General features: G+C 45.1%; 1 pseudogene; it reads left to right on the forward strand.

Annotated features, from left to right (window-relative positions):
* Positions 1–12,917: 12,917 nt before the first annotated feature.
* Positions 12,918–14,134, forward strand: LOC135272505 (high mobility group protein B1-like; annotated as a pseudogene).
* The last annotated feature ends 1,193 nt before the right edge of the window (positions 14,135–15,327 follow it).

Below are 15,327 nucleotides of genomic sequence, written 5' to 3' on the forward strand. Positions count from 1 at the left end.
GCATCACACATTAGCCATCCATCACACACGGTTAGGCAAAAGGCCTCAGACATTTCCTGATGACTACCCCCCACAAACACACACAAAATCATTCATAATTGTTTGCTACCCTGGAAACCCCCACTTTTCAAGGAAAATGTATAAATACTAAAAGCCTCCTGAGAACCACTTGGGAAGAAACAGTCACAGAAGTGTCTCTGACGTAGTTTAGTCAGTTTAGTCATTCATTTCAATTAACGCTCTCTCTTCTCCATCCCTTCCACTGCAGCTAAAGGAAATCCTTCTGAAATCTGATCATGTCACTCTTATTTGTGGTTTAAAAGCTGGGGCTGCCGGGCGCGGTGGCTCACGCCTGTAATCCCAGCACTTTGGGAGGCCAAGGCAGGCGGATCACGAGGTCAAGAGATCAAGACCATCCTGGCCAACATAGTGAAACCCCGTCTCTACTGAAATATAAAAAATTAGCTGGGCGTGGTGGCTCGCGTCTGTAGTCCCACGGGAAGGCTGAGGCAGGAGAATTGCTTGAACCCAGGAGGCGGAGGTTGCAGTGAGCGGAGATCGGAGATCGAGCCACTGCACTCCAGCCTGGCGCCTGGCGACAGAGGGAGACTCTGTCTCAAGAAAAAAAAAAAAAAAGCTGGGGTTAAATTAAGAAATAATAAAGTAAAATGTTAAAGGAAAATAAAAAAAAAAAAATTGAAAGGCCAGGCACGGTGGCTCATATCTCTCTAATCCCAGCACTTTGGGAGGCCAAGGCAAGCGGATTACTGAGATCAGGAGTTTGAGACCAGCCTGGCCAACATGGTGAAACCCTGTCTCTACAAACCAAAAATTAGCTGGGCATGATGGCGGGTACCTGTAATCACAGCTAATCATGAGGCTGAAGCAGGAGAATCACTTGAACCAAGGAGGCAGAGGTTGCAGTGAACCGAGATCACACCACTGCACTCCAGCCTGGGCAACAGAGTGAGACTCTGTCTCAAATAAATAAATAAATAAAAGCTGGGTCTCTGTAGTCAATTTACTGAGTTAAAACTCCTCACTGGCCAGGCACGGTGGCTCACACCTATAATCCCAACACTTTGGGAGACTGAGGTGGGGGGATCACCTGAGGAATTTGAGACCAGCCTGGCCAACATGGTGAGACCCCGTCTCTACTAAAAATACAAAAAAAAATTAGCTGGGCATGGTGGTGGGCGCCTGTAATCCCAGCTACTCCGGAGGCTGAGGCAGGAGAATCACTTGAACCCAGGAGGCGGAGGTTGCAGTGAGCTGCGATTGCGCTAATGCATTCCACCCTGGGCGACAGAGTGACTCTGTCTCAAAAAAAACTCCTCGCTGTCATTTTAGGTATGACCTTGGGCAATTCTTAAACCCATCAAAACTTACTTTTCTCACCTGTAAAATGGGAATAATATTAATACTTCATTGTGATTATCTATGTAGTTCAGTACAGTTCTTAGTTCTTATAAATTAGAAATGTTAGCAGTTACTATAACTCTTCCATTCCTCTCACTTATAACACCCAGAACACAGCGTAGCTGTTTCAAGCCTTCGGACATTTTTTTTTTTTTTTTGAGACGGAGTTTTGTTTATGCTGCCCAGGCTGGAGTGCAATGGTGAGACTTCGGCTCATTGCAGCCTCTGCCTCCCAGGTTCAAGTGATTCTCCTGCCTCAGCCTCCTGAGTAGCTAGGACTACAGGTATGCGTTACCACGCCCGGCTAATTTTTTGTATTTTTAGTAGAGACAGGATTTCACCATGTTGGCCAGGCTGGTCTCAAACTCCTGACCTCAGGTGATCCGCCCACCTCAGCCTCCCAAAATGCTGGGATTACAGGAGTAAACCACCGTTCCCGGCCGCCTTCAGACTTTTGTTCGAACCTGGACAACTCTTTCCCTCCTAAATGGCCTAGAGAAAACATATTTCAAGAGTCAGCTGAAGCATTACTTCCTCTCAAACTGTTTCTTACCTTCACTCATTCCCAGGATTTACAATTCCCCTTCTTTGTGTCCAAACAATAGCCTGTGTATATATATATATATATATTTTTTTTTTTTTTTTTTTTTTTTGAGACTTAGTCTCACTCTGTCACCAGGCTGGAGTGCAGTGGCATGATCTCAGCTCACTGCAACCTCTGCCTCCCCGGTTCAAGTGATTCTCCTGCCTCAGCCTTCTGAATAGCAGGGATTACAGGTGCGTGCCACCACACCCAACTAATTTTTGTATTCTTAGTAGAGACGGGGTTTCACCACGTTGGCCAAGATGATCTCAATCTCTTGACCTCGTGATCCGCCTGCCTCAGCCTCCCAAAGTGCTGGGATTACAGGCGTGAGCCACCATGCCTGGCCCAAAAATAAATTTTAAGCAATTTTATTTGTACATCTCTGCCTCTGCCTGCTAGAGTGACTTTCTGGAGAGTAGGATGTGGGTCATATCTGTCTCTGTGTCCCCCAAGTCACAACACAGCATCTGATGTAAAATAGGAGCTCAGTCAGTGGGCATTCAATCAATAGTATTCCGTCCCTCTCTCTGTCCCCACCTCCCCCACTAACTCCCTTGGCTTTTATAGTAGGATAATGAATGAGAAAGTGCTACGTCATGATGACTGAGAGTCTCAATTTTTGTTATTTATCATACTACCTTGCATAGTAATGATTTATTTGCTTTTTCCTTCTTTGCTTGAGGCTGAATAGTTATTTGGCATTATTCCTTTTTTTAAAAATACTTTTTCTGTTTTGTTTTGTTTTTGTTTTTGTTTTATATTTCTGTCCTTACTGCTTATGCTTTTTTTTAACTTTTATATCACTTTCATTATTTTTTATCAGGCAGCCACCCAAGCCAGTTTAGGCTTGGAGAGACTCCCCTTTCTTTCTTGAGGGAGCAGAGGCAGCATTAAAGTTCAGAGCTTAATAATGGAGGCTATGGGCAGACTAAACCAATACATAGTACACACAGTCATACTTCAGCCCAAAGAAAATTGCCACTTACTGTATCCACCATGTGCCAGGCATTGGTCTGGGCACTTGAGTTTATTTATCTCATTTAAGAACCAAAAGAGGCCAGGCATGGTGGCTCACACCTGTAATCTGAACATTTTGGGAGGCTGAGGTGGGCTGATCACCTGAAGTTGAGAGTTCGAGACCAGCCTGACCAACATGAAGAAACCCCGTCTCTACTAAAATATATTCAAAAATTAGCTGGGCGTGGTGGCACATGCCTGTAATCCCAGCTACCTGGGAGACTGAGGCAGGGGAATCACTTGAATCTGGGAGGTGGAGGTTGCAGTGAGCCTAGATCACGTCATTGCACTCCAGCCTGGGCAACAAGAGCAAAATCTTGTCTCAAAAAAATAAAGAACCAAAAGAGGACAGGTACAGTGGCTCACATGTGTAATCCTAGCACTTTGGGAGGCTCAGGTGGGCAGTTCACTAGGTTAGGAGTTCAAGACCAGCCTGACCAACATGGTGAAACCTCGTTTCTACTAAAAACACAAAAATTGTCTGGGTTTGGTGGCAAATGCCTGTAATCCCAGCTACTCAGGAGGCTGAGACAGGAGAATTGCTTGAACCTAGGAGGGGGAGGTTGCACTAAGCCAAGATCACACCACTGCACTCCAGCCTCGGTGACAGAGCAAGACTCCATCCCCCACAAAAAAAGAAAAAAACAAAAGAGAGTGGGGCACATTGGCACATGCCTTTAGTTCCAGCTACTTGGTAGGCTGAGGTGGGAGGATCACTTGAGCGCTAGAGTTTGAGCCCAGTTTAGGTAAGTAATGCTGCAAGACCCAGTCTCTAAACAAACAAACAGAAAAAAAAAGACCATGCGAGGTGGCTCAACCTGTAATCCCAGCACTTGGAAGGCCAAGGCGGGCAGATCAAGAGGTCAGGAGTTAGAGACCAGCCTGGCCAACATAGTGAAAGCCCATCTCTACTAAAAATACAAAAAATTAGCCAGGCATGGTGGCGGGCGCCTGTAATCCCATATACTTGAGAGGCTAAGGCAGGAGAATCACTTGAACCCAGGAGGCTGAGGTTGCAGTGAGCCAAGATTGTGCCATTGCACTCCAGTTCAGGCAACAGAGTGAGACTCCATCTCAAAAAAAAAAAAAAGGAGTTATCCTAGCCTAGAGAAATGTTAACAATCTATCCCCTTAAGAACATAAAAATAAAGTAACTGGCCGGGTGCGGTGGCTCACGCCTCTAATCCCCGCACTTTGGAAGGCCGAGGCGGGTGGATCACGAGGTCAAGAGATCAAGACCATCCTGGCCAACATGGTGAAACCCCGCCTCTACTTAAAATACAAAAATTAGCCGGGTGTTTGGCACGTGCCTGTAGTCCCAGCTAATCGGGAGGCTGAGGTGGAAGAATCGCTTGAACCCGGGAGGGGGAGGTTGCAGGAAACCGAGACTGCACCACTGTGCTCCAGCCTGGCAACAGAGCAAGACTTTGTCTCAAAAAAAAAAGAAAGAAAGAAAAAGAAATAACTGGACAGAGTACTGAAAAGAGAAGAAATCTGTTGAAGAAGTCTAAGTGATTTGTAGAGGCTCTCTGGAGAACAGTAAAGATTTCAGAACCATGGGGAGGAGTCTTTTTTGCTGGGTCTGGTGTATAACTCTAGTTTTGTTTTGTTTTGTTTTTTAATAGAGATGGGGTTTCACTGTGTTGGCCAGGCTAGTCTCGAACTCCTGACCTCAAGTGAACCACCTTCCTCAGCCTCCCAAAGTACCAGGATTACAGGCGTGAGCCATCTCACCTGGCCATAACTCTAGTTTTTTTATAGATCTATATTCCATTATGTTCTCTCTTCATTTGCTCACCATTAGTATGGGAATGATTCCTCTTGTTTTATTTATATTTGTAGTAACAAGTCTAGCAAAGTAATTGGCATAGAAGTACTTGATAAATATTACAATGTATTGAAGAATTTTGAGATGTAGAATTAAATTATTTGAACTAGGTTTTAGGAAGCTGTGATGGATGAATTTAGTGACGAGGAGATTAGGCAAAGAGACCAGTTGGGAGGCCACAGCAATGGTTAAGACAAGAAAAGTCTCAGAACTATAAAGTGACATTGGCAGCAGGATGGAAAGAAGGAAATACAAGGTATATTTCTTCAGGCTTTCTGATTAATTGGATTTAGGATGAAAAGAAAGAGTAAATTAAATCTGGTTTCTTGGTGACATGAGTGACGTTATTAACCTGTAGCATAAGAAACACTGGAAGAGGCCGGGCGCAGTGGCTCACGCCAGTAATCCCAGCACTTTGGGAGGCCAAGGTCAGGGGATCACATGAGGTCGGGAGTTCGAGACCAGCCTGACCAACATAGAGAAACCCTGTCTCAACTAAAAATATAAAAAATTAGCTGGGCATGGTGGCACATGCCTGTAATCCCAGCTACTTGGGAGGTTGAGGCAGAAGAATGGCTTGAACCTGGGAGGTGGAGGCTGCAGTGAGCCAAGATCACGCCATTGCACTACAGCCTGTGCAACAAGAGTGAAACTCTGTCTCAAAAAAAAAAAAGAAAAGAAAAGAAAAGAAAAAGAAACACTGGAAGAGAAGCAGGTTTGAGTTTTAAAATAATGACAAACGAGCCAGGAGCAGTGTAATCCCAATACTTTGGGAGGCTGAGGTGGGAGAATTACCTGAAGTCAGGACTTCAAGACCAGCCTGGCCAACATGGTAAAAGCCCACCTCCACTAAAAATACAAAAATTAGCTGGGCATAGTGGCCCACGCCTATACTCTCAGCTACTCGAGGCTGAGGCAGGAGAAGTGCTTGAACCCAGAAGGCAGCAGTTGCAGCGAGCTGAGATCCCACCACTGCACTGCAGCCTGGGCAACAAGAGGGAGACTACATCTCAAAATAATAAATAAATAAGCAGCAGTAATTACATCACTGCGCTAATTTGCTGTAGGAGACAGTTACCTGACTCATCAACAGCCATTATCTCTTCTTCACAGTCAACTAAATGTAAAAGGTAAAGCAATTCTATGTAAGTGTAAAGCCCATGTCCGAGGACAGCAATCATTTTAACAGTAGGACTTGCTAACCTAATAGCAGCCTGCAATAAACTTATAAGCCATTAAAATTAAACCTATAAACCATGAAAACCAAATGCTGTCAGAAAATTGTAACAACAAATGCAAAATAAAATAATGGATGCCAGGCACTGTGGTGCATACCTGTAAAGCCAGCTCTTTGGGAGCCTGAGGTAGGCAGATCACTTGAGCCCAGGAGTTTGAGATCAGCCTGGACAACATGATGAAACCCCATCTCTATAAAAAATAAAATATTAGCCCAGTGTGGCCATCTGTGCCTGTGGTCCAAACTACTCTGGAGGCTAAGGTGGGAGAATCACTTGAGTCCTGGAGCTCAAGGCTACAGTGAGCCAAGATGGTACCACTGCACTCCAGCCTGAGTGACAGAGTGAGCAGAGTGAGACCCTGTCTCAAAAAATAATAATAAAATAAAATAATGGGAACTAAAACCTCAAGAAAGCACTTTTTTCTTTTTTTCCGAGATGGAGTCTTGCTCTGTCGCCCAGGCTGGAGTGCAGTGGCATCATCTCAGCTCACTGCAACCTCCGCCTTCTGAGTTCAAGCAATTCTCCTGCCTCAGCCTCCTGAGTAGCTGGGATTACAGGTGCCCACCACCATGCCTGGCTAATTTTTGTATTTTTAGCAGACACAGGCTTTCACCATCTTGACCAGGCTGGTCTTGAACTCCTGACCTCATGATCCACCCATCTCAGCCTCCCAAAGTGCTGGAATTACAAACGTGAGCCACTGTGCCCCTCCTTTTTTGTTGTTGTTGTTTTTTTTGAGACAGAGTCTTGCTCTGTCGCCCAGGCTGGAGTGCAGTGGCTCAGTCTTGGCTTGCTGCAACCCCCGCCTCCTAAATTCAAGAGATTCTTATGCCTCAGCTTCCCGAGTAGCTGGGATTACAGGTGTGTGCCACCATGCCTCGCTGATTTTTGTATTTTTGGTAGAAACAGGGTTACATCATGTTGGCCAGGCTGTTTTCGAACTTCTGGTCTCAGGCAATCCACCTGCCTCAGCCTCCCAAAGTGCTGGGATTACAGGCTGAGCCACCACAACCAGGTTCATTTTTCATACAGATGATTCAGAATATTTTTTTAGATTATCACTAAAAGAAAAACATTACATTCAACAGTTCTCAGAGAAGACTTGAATTCTCCAGTTTACAAAGATTCAATTTACAATATTATATTTGAATGTACAGAGGCCTACAAATACCAATTTCAGAAACACTCTTATTAAGGATGATCTGTTTGTTAAAATTGAATACAACTGGCCAGGCGCGGTGGCTCACGCCTGTAATCCTAGCACTTTGGGAGGCCGAGGTGGGTGGATCACCTGAGGTCAGGAGTTCAAGACCAGCCTGGCCATCTTGGTTAAACCCCATCTTATTAAAAAAAAAAAAAAATTGAATACAACTGAAAGTAACAGATAAACTGCAAATAACAAGCTTAACCAAATACAGGATTAATTTTTCCCAGTTAACAAGTTGACAGGGCCAGGTGCAGTGGCTCACAATTGTAATCTCAGCCCTTTGGGAGGCCAAGATGGGAGGATCATTTGAGCCCAGGAGTTTGAGACCAGCCTGGGCAACATAGGGGAACCCATCTCTGCAAAAAATTAAACAAACAAAAAATAGCCAAACATGATGATGCATGCCTGTAGTCTCAGCTACTCAGGAGGCTGGTGTGAGAGGACTGCTTGAATATAGGAGATTTTGTTGTACCCGAGTGAGTCAAGGAATGCACCACATTCTGAGATTGAATTATGAGTCCTTTATTAAGCCAGCAACCGAGTGTGGCTAACGCCCAAAATTCTCTTGTCCCGAAGAAAATGTTAGGTGGTCTTTTATACACTAGTTTTAACAGAGAGGGAGAAGCAAACTTTTTACAAAAGCAGAGAAAGCAAAAGCTTAAAAGATTAACTGATACATAAGAAATAAAACAGTGCCAGGTGTGAGGAGTAAAGCTGTCATGGAAGACATACAACTTATAGATAATGGGGGCTCTGGGCACTCCCTGCACCTGCATTTCCAGGCTCTGCTGATACCACTTCACTCGGCCTCTTATTAACAAACGCATTCCTGGGTGCCCAGTGTCAGCCTGACCCAGCTTTATACTATAGTTACATACTCAATGGGGAGAAAATAACTAAAATGAAGAAAGCAAGACGGAGTCTGTCTGGCTCAAGAAGCTAACATAAAGCCTGAACAGCTTTTAGTCTGGGAAAGGGAGAGTTAGTTTTAGCTGGCAGAAAGCAGGTTATCACAGTTTAGGCCACAGTGAGCCATGAACGCACCGCTGCACTCCAGCCTGAGTGATGCAGCAAGACCCTGTCTCAAAAAAAAGAAAAGCAGTCTGGGCATGGTGGCTCATGTCTGTAATCCTAGCACTTTGGGAGGCTGAGGCAGGCGGATCACCTGAGGTCAGGAATTCAAGACCAGCCTGACCAACATGGTGAAACCCTGTCTCTACTAAAAGTACAAAATTAGCCAGGGGTGGTGGCGCATGCCTGTAATCCCAGCTGAGGCAGGAGAATCACTTAAACCAAGGAGACAGAGGTTGCAGTGAGCTGAGATCTCACCATTGCACTCCAGCCTGGGCAACAAGAGCAAAACTCCAACTCAAAAAAAAAAAAAAAAAGCAAAACAAAGTGATAAAAAGCAAGTAAGAGCCGGGCGCGGTGGCTCAAGCCTGTAATCCCAGCACTTTGGGAGGCCGAGACGGGTGGATCACGAGGTCAAGAGATCGAGACCGTCCTGGTCAACATGGTGAAACCCCGTCTCTACTAATACAAAAAATTAGCTGGGCATGGTGGCGCGTGCCTGTAATCCCAGCTACACAGGAGGCTGAGGCAGGAGAATTGCCTGAACCCAGGAGGCGGAGGTTGCGGTGAGCCGAGATCGCGCCATTGCACTCCAGCCTGGGTAACGAGCGAAACTCCGCCTCAAAAAAAAAAAAAAAAAAAAAGAAAAGAAAAAGAAACACTGGAAGAGAAGCAGGTTTGAGTTTTAAAATAATGACAAACGAGCCAGGAGCAGTGTAATCCCAATACTTTGGGAGGCTGAGGTGGGAGAATTACCTGAAGTCAGGACTTCAAGACCAGCCTGGCCAACATGGTAAAAGCCCACCTCCACTAAAAATACAAAAATTAGCTGGGCATAGTGGCCCACGCCTATACTCTCAGCTACTCGAGGCTGAGGCAGGAGAAGTGCTTGAACCCAGAAGGCAGCAGTTGCAGCGAGCTGAGATCCCACCACTGCACTGCAGCCTGGGCAACAAGAGGGAGACTACATCTCAAAATAATAAATAAATAAGCAGCAGTAATTACATCACTGCGCTAATTTGCTGTAGGAGACAGTTACCTGACTCATCAACAGCCATTATCTCTTCTTCACAGTCAACTAAATGTAAAAGGTAAAGCAATTCTATGTAAGTGTAAAGCCCATGTCCGAGGACAGCAATCATTTTAACAGTAGGACTTGCTAACCTAATAGCAGCCTGCAATAAACTTATAAGCCATTAAAATTAAACCTATAAACCATGAAAACCAAATGCTGTCAGAAAATTGTAACAACAAATGCAAAATAAAATAATGGATGCCAGGCACTGTGGTGCATACCTGTAAAGCCAGCTCTTTGGGAGCCTGAGGTAGGCAGATCACTTGAGCCCAGGAGTTTGAGATCAGCCTGGACAACATGATGAAACCCCATCTCTATAAAAAATAAAATATTAGCCCAGTGTGGCCATCTGTGCCTGTGGTCCAAACTACTCTGGAGGCTAAGGTGGGAGAATCACTTGAGTCCTGGAGCTCAAGGCTACAGTGAGCCAAGATGGTACCACTGCACTCCAGCCTGAGTGACAGAGTGAGCAGAGTGAGACCCTGTCTCAAAAAATAATAATAAAATAAAATAATGGGAACTAAAACCTCAAGAAAGCACTTTTTTCTTTTTTTCCGAGATGGAGTCTTGCTCTGTCGCCCAGGCTGGAGTGCAGTGGCATCATCTCAGCTCACTGCAACCTCCGCCTTCTGAGTTCAAGCAATTCTCCTGCCTCAGCCTCCTGAGTAGCTGGGATTACAGGTGCCCACCACCATGCCTGGCTAATTTTTGTATTTTTAGCAGACACAGGCTTTCACCATCTTGACCAGGCTGGTCTTGAACTCCTGACCTCATGATCCACCCATCTCAGCCTCCCAAAGTGCTGGAATTACAAACGTGAGCCACTGTGCCCCTCCTTTTTTGTTGTTGTTGTTTTTTTTGAGACAGAGTCTTGCTCTGTCGCCCAGGCTGGAGTGCAGTGGCTCAGTCTTGGCTTGCTGCAACCCCCGCCTCCTAAATTCAAGAGATTCTTATGCCTCAGCTTCCCGAGTAGCTGGGATTACAGGTGTGTGCCACCATGCCTCGCTGATTTTTGTATTTTTGGTAGAAACAGGGTTACATCATGTTGGCCAGGCTGTTTTCGAACTTCTGGTCTCAGGCAATCCACCTGCCTCAGCCTCCCAAAGTGCTGGGATTACAGGCTGAGCCACCACAACCAGGTTCATTTTTCATACAGATGATTCAGAATATTTTTTTAGATTATCACTAAAAGAAAAACATTACATTCAACAGTTCTCAGAGAAGACTTGAATTCTCCAGTTTACAAAGATTCAATTTACAATATTATATTTGAATGTACAGAGGCCTACAAATACCAATTTCAGAAACACTCTTATTAAGGATGATCTGTTTGTTAAAATTGAATACAACTGGCCAGGCGCGGTGGCTCACGCCTGTAATCCTAGCACTTTGGGAGGCCGAGGTGGGTGGATCACCTGAGGTCAGGAGTTCAAGACCAGCCTGGCCATCTTGGTTAAACCCCATCTTATTAAAAAAAAAAAAAAATTGAATACAACTGAAAGTAACAGATAAACTGCAAATAACAAGCTTAACCAAATACAGGATTAATTTTTCCCAGTTAACAAGTTGACAGGGCCAGGTGCAGTGGCTCACAATTGTAATCTCAGCCCTTTGGGAGGCCAAGATGGGAGGATCATTTGAGCCCAGGAGTTTGAGACCAGCCTGGGCAACATAGGGGAACCCATCTCTGCAAAAAATTAAACAAACAAAAAATAGCCAAACATGATGATGCATGCCTGTAGTCTCAGCTACTCAGGAGGCTGGTGTGAGAGGACTGCTTGAATATAGGAGATTTTGTTGTACCCGAGTGAGTCAAGGAATGCACCACATTCTGAGATTGAATTATGAGTCCTTTATTAAGCCAGCAACCGAGTGTGGCTAACGCCCAAAATTCTCTTGTCCCGAAGAAAATGTTAGGTGGTCTTTTATACACTAGTTTTAACAGAGAGGGAGAAGCAAACTTTTTACAAAAGCAGAGAAAGCAAAAGCTTAAAAGATTAACTGATACATAAGAAATAAAACAGTGCCAGGTGTGAGGAGTAAAGCTGTCATGGAAGACATACAACTTATAGATAATGGGGGCTCTGGGCACTCCCTGCACCTGCATTTCCAGGCTCTGCTGATACCACTTCACTCGGCCTCTTATTAACAAACGCATTCCTGGGTGCCCAGTGTCAGCCTGACCCAGCTTTATACTATAGTTACATACTCAATGGGGAGAAAATAACTAAAATGAAGAAAGCAAGACGGAGTCTGTCTGGCTCAAGAAGCTAACATAAAGCCTGAACAGCTTTTAGTCTGGGAAAGGGAGAGTTAGTTTTAGCTGGCAGAAAGCAGGTTATCACAGTTTAGGCCACAGTGAGCCATGAACGCACCGCTGCACTCCAGCCTGAGTGATGCAGCAAGACCCTGTCTCAAAAAAAAGAAAAGCAGTCTGGGCATGGTGGCTCATGTCTGTAATCCTAGCACTTTGGGAGGCTGAGGCAGGCGGATCACCTGAGGTCAGGAATTCAAGACCAGCCTGACCAACATGGTGAAACCCTGTCTCTACTAAAAGTACAAAATTAGCCAGGGGTGGTGGCGCATGCCTGTAATCCCAGCTGAGGCAGGAGAATCACTTAAACCAAGGAGACAGAGGTTGCAGTGAGCTGAGATCTCACCATTGCACTCCAGCCTGGGCAACAAGAGCAAAACTCCAACTCAAAAAAAAAAAAAAAAAGCAAAACAAAGTGATAAAAAGCAAGTAAGAGCCGGGCGCGGTGGCTCAAGCCTGTAATCCCAGCACTTTGGGAGGCTGAGGCGGGTGGATCACGAGGTCAAGAGATCGAGACCATCCTGGTCAACATGGTGAAACCCCATCTCTACTAAAAATACAAAAAATTAGCTGGGCATGGCGGCGCATGCCTGTAATCCCAGCTACTCAGGAGGCTGAGGCAGGAGAATTGCCTGAACCCGGGAGGCGGAGGTTGCGGTGAGCCGAGATCGCGCCATTGCACTCCAGCCTGGGTAACAAGAGTGAAACTCCGTCTCAAAAAAAAAAAAAAAAAAAAAAAAAGCAAGTAAGGCCAGGCATGGTGGTTCACACCTGTAATCCCAGCACTTTGGGAGACTGAGGCAGGCGGATTACTTGAGGTCAGGAGTTCAAAACCAGTCTGGCCAACAGGGTGAAACCTCGTCTCTATTAAAAATACAAAAAAAAAAAAAAACTTGGCGTGGTGGCGGGCACCTGTAATCCCAGCTACTCGAGAGGCTGAGGCATGAGAATCGCTTGAACCCGGGAAGCAGAGGTTGCAGTGAGCTAAGATCACACCCCTGCACTCCAGCCTAGGCTACAGAGCAAGGCTCTGTCTCAAAAAAAAAAAGCAAGTAGACAGCTGTTGCAAGTATGTTAAGCTCCACAGAGACTACACCAGGGCAAGTGAGAGCCTGACAGGCACAGGGTGACTCTGTGCTTCACTGAGGAAAAATAACTAAACATGAACAAAGGAGATCCTCAGAAACCTGGAGCCAAAATGTCATCATATGCATTCTTTGTGCAAACTTGTTGGGAGGAACATTAAGTTCCCAGAAGCTTCAGTCAGCTTCTCAGAGTTTTCTAAGAAGTACTCAGAGAGGTAGAAAACTGTGTCTGCTAAAGAGAAAGGAAAATTTGAAGACATGGAAAAGGCGGACAAGGCCCATTATAAAAAAGAAATGAAGGCCGGGCGTGGTGGCTCATGCCTGTAATCCAAGCACTTTGGAGGCCAAGGTGGGCGGATCACCTGAGGTCAGGAATTCAAGACTAGCCTGACCAACATGATGAAACCCCATCTTTAAAAAAAAAAAAAGAGGCCGGGCGCGGTGGCTCAAGCCTGTAATCCCAGCACTTTGGGAGGCCGAGGCGGGTGGATCACGAGGTCAAGAGATCGAGACCATCCTGGTCAACATGGTGAAACCCCGTCTCTACTAATACAAAAAATTAGCTGGGCACAGTGGCGCGTGCCTGTAATCCCAGCTACTCAGGAGGCTGAGGCAGGAGAATTGCCTGAACCCAGGAGGCGGAGATTGCGGTGAGCCGAGATCGCGCCATTGCGCTCCAGCCTGGGTATCAAGAGCGAAACTCCGTCTCAAAAAAAAAAAAAAAAAAAAAAAAAAAAAAAGAAATGAAAACCTAAATCCCTTCAGAGGGACAGCTTGAAAAATAAAAATTAAAAAATGAAATTAAAAAAAAAAAAAACAGGAAAACCTAAATCCCCCATAAAGGGGAGACAAAAAGAAGTTCAAGGATCCCAATGCATCCAAGAGGCCTCCTTCAGCCTTTTTGTCATTCTGTTCTGAGTATTGCCCAAAAATCAAAGGAGAACACCCAGGTCTATTCACTGGTGATGTTGCAAAGAAACTGGAAAAGATGTGGAGTAACATGCTGCAGATGACAAGTAGCCATATGAAAAGAAGGCTGAGAAGCTGAAGGAAAAATAGGAAATGGCTATTGCTGCATATCGAGCTAAAGGAAAGCCTGATAAAGCAAAAGAGGGAGTCGTCAAGGCTGAAAAATAAGAGAAAGAAGGAAGGGGAGAGAGATGAGGAAGATGATGAGGAGGAAGATGAAGATAATTAATTGATTCTATCATAGATTTTTCTTGTCTAAAAAGCATTTAACACTTCTATATACAAATTGCTACTTTTAAAGAAAAACACTGAGGTCAGGCACAGCGGCTCACGCCTATAATCCCAGCACTTTGGGAGGCCGCAGCAGGCGGATCACCTGAGGTCAATAGTTCAAGACCAGATTGGCCAACATGGCGAAAACCCATCTCTACAAAAATACAAAAATTAGTCAGGCATGGTGGTATGTGCCTGTAATCCCAGCTACTTGGGAGACTGACTCATGAGAACTGCTTGAAGCCAGGAGTTGAAGGTTGAAATGAGCCGAGATCATGCCATTGCACTCCGGCCTGGGGGACAGAGTGAGACTCTGTCTCAAAAAAAGAAAAAAAGAAAACAATTGAAATGTAAGGCTGTGTAGGATTTGTTTTTAAACTATACAGTGTCTTTTTTGTATAGTTAATGCACTACTAAATGTGTCTAGATAGCCCTGTCCTGGTGGTATTATCTTTTAATTTTTTTAGAGACAGGGTCTTGCTCTGTTGCCCAGGCTGGAGTGCAGTGGCACAATCATAGCTCACTGCAGCCTGGAATTATTGGGCTCAAGCAGTCCTCTTACCTCAGCCTTCTGAGTAGCTGGGACTACAGATGGGTGCCACCATGCCTGGCTAATTAAAAAAAAAATTTGTTATTTAGACAGGGCCTCACTATGTTGCCCAGACTTGTCTTCAATTCCTGGGCTCAAGCAATCCTCCTGCCTTGGCCTCCCAAAGTGCTGGCACTATACAGTTTTTTTATTAGAAAAAAAATACAAGTAGACATTCCACACTGCTATCAGAAACTCAGGGCTCTTTTTAACTTTCTATTCCCAAATCCCTAGCAGGAAGCTTTAACTTTTATTCTTTTTTCCCCCCTTATTTTGAGACAGAGTCTCACTCTGTCACCAGGCTGGAGTGCAGTGGCATGATCTCAGCTCACTGCAACCTCTGACCCCCTCATGCAAGCAATTCTCCTGCCTCAACCTCCGGAGTAGCTGGGATTACAGGCATGTGCCACTACGCCCATCTAATTTATGTATATTTAGTAGAGACGGGGTTTCACCATGTTGGCCAGGTTGATCTCAATCTCCTGACCTCATGATCCTCCAGCCTCAACCTCCCAAAGTGCTGGAATTATAGGCATGAACCACCGTACCTGGCCTACTTTTATTCTTACAATAATCCTATAGTCACGAAATGTCTGCTCTATTTCCAGCCAGCCTAAACAGCATAATAAAATCCAGTCTCTTTTTATTTATTTATT

The sequence above is a fragment of the Aotus nancymaae genome, unplaced genomic scaffold, assembly GCF_030222135.1.
Source record: "Aotus nancymaae isolate 86718 unplaced genomic scaffold, 86718_ANA_hifiasm-v0.15.2.pri h1tg000007l, whole genome shotgun sequence".
Taxonomy (NCBI): domain Eukaryota; kingdom Metazoa; phylum Chordata; class Mammalia; order Primates; family Aotidae; genus Aotus; species Aotus nancymaae.